Here is a 1,974-nt window from a genome sequence, read left to right as displayed (position 1 = left end):
TCTTGTTCAGAGCTTTTATGGCATAGGTAAACCTTTCTCCCAGTAGCTTTTTAGTTTTCTTTCTTCTACAGGTGTTGTACCTCTAAGATAAGTGTCTCTTGATGAAACATAGGGCAGTTCACTATTTCAACTAACTCATTACTTTCTTCTGTTTTTGCAATTAGCGAATCACTCCTGCTCATTACTCAATTTGCTTTCAAGTTTCGTTGTTGTCTCTGCTACTTCATGGCGTGTTCAGCTCTTTGTTGTAACCTGAACACTTACGCGGAAACTAAAACAGTTTCCCCATGCGATTCTCAGTCCCCTAGCCCTGGCGAGACTCGTACGAGATGTACACTCTTTTTTCTGTGGCTGCTGACGCCAGCGCGCGGGCAGCGGTGGCGATGGGTGTTGCTGCTGCTGCTGCTGAGCTTTGTCATGTACTTAGATACAGGACTTCAAAGTATTTTTTTTAGTTGGTCTTTGACGTGCCTGACTGATCACACTTTCCGAAAACATCCAACCGCCAAGCTGCAAGAGGACAACACTCTTCCACGATCCGGGGACGGATAGTACTTGTTTTAGATCTTGCAATACTGGCAAGCTTGTGGCTGGCTCTGAGTCTGTAGCCCGGCATAGCCTATAATGTTGTAGGCAGAGCAAAGCAATTTGACGAATGAACAAAAAGCCCAACAATTATTTAAAAGGCAAAGGACACACGTGGTTTTAAAAGCATGCATGCGGCATTCCTGGTTTTGAGATCCCTTTTGGCAAGAGTCCATAACCCCCCGGGGGTTATGGACTCTTGCTTTTGGGCATGATCCAGCATTCTCGGGGTGAGTTTGAGCAAGCAGTGGTCTCCTGGACGACAGCTACCTGGCACGTACGTAACGACGTCGTTGTTGTACGACTTTCAGGGCTCACCACGACCATACAAAATTCAAAAAGCGTCGACCACCATTTTGAATGCCGCCAAAGCCAGAGTTTGTGCAGTCATAGCGGCTACGCACCCGAGTTCATGCTCATCGATGTACAGCGATGTACAGTCTAGTCGTAAAATACCGGTATTTTACGACTTCCTGGTCTACTCTGTACAGCGAAGGGCCAGTGCCGAAGCGAATCTTGTTGTTTGATGTCGGGAAAGACACGCGGAGAAGACGTCCTTTCTCCAAGCAATCTTGGTCATTTTTCTCAATCCGCTGGTGGGTGTCGACCAAGATATGTCCGTGGGGTACTGGTGAACTTGAGTCCTGGCATCTACAAGAATTTTCCGCGCCTAGCTAACCAATGTTGTCAGTAGAACTCAGCGTTTCCTGATCGCGACTCGGCACACTCTTTTCTGTTTGGCCTCGCAGCTTTCACGCTGCGAGTGGGGAGTTTCCTTGTCACAAATGAATCCCTTAGTCATGACCATGATGAGAGGTGACTACATGTAGTATGATCCCTGACTGGCATGAGTCCTTAGCTTGAGTCAACACGAAGGTAAACTCTTCACTTGGAACGCTTGCCTTGCTGTCTCCTCCGCCCTTTCTTGTACTTGCAGATATGCGCACGGCTGCCAGTTTTTGTTGGTGCGCGCGGCGACGCACGGCCGACCTTGATGTCTTCAAAAAAGTAGAACAGCGGTTCTCCTTGGCCGATTCTCATCATCGATAGCTCATTTTCAAGGTCTTGGAATTCTCTATCGGTTTACCGTCCCCGATTTCTAATTTTCTCTTCATTCACTTGTTTGCACGCCTTCGCGTTTGAGTGATTTCACCATCCGATCTCAGCCAAACGAAGGCCAAATCGAAAAATTCGAGACGGTAACCCCCCAAAGACACACCTTCTGAACACGAATCCACAATGGCCTAATGTCTAAAACCAACGAATACAGCCAAGCTCCACTCAGAAAACACCCCACAATTGCAAGAAACAGCCCGTTTTGCTGCGCGCTGATTGGTCAAATCCAAATGACCGTTATTGACGCTTTGTATGGTCGTGGTGAGCCCTGAC

General features: G+C 47.7%; 1 protein-coding gene across 1 annotated transcript in view; it reads left to right on the top strand.

The window, feature by feature from the left end:
• LOC135818549 (palmitoyltransferase ZDHHC17-like) overlaps positions 1 to 334 on the top strand; it is a 21,669-nt gene extending 21,335 nt beyond the window's left edge. Inside the window, exon 17 of the mRNA XM_065331948.1 lies at positions 1 to 334. This exon is cut by the window's left edge and continues 1,048 nt beyond it. The gene's annotated coding sequence lies outside the window, so the exon portion shown is untranslated.
• Positions 335 to 1,974: the final 1,640 nt, after the last annotated feature.

Source organism: Sycon ciliatum, chromosome 5 (genome assembly GCF_964019385.1).
Source record: "Sycon ciliatum chromosome 5, ocSycCili1.1, whole genome shotgun sequence".
Lineage (NCBI taxonomy): Eukaryota > Metazoa > Porifera > Calcarea > Leucosolenida > Sycettidae > Sycon > Sycon ciliatum.
The sequence above is the reverse complement of the archived record's forward strand: the minus strand, read 5'-3'. Positions and strand labels throughout refer to the sequence as shown.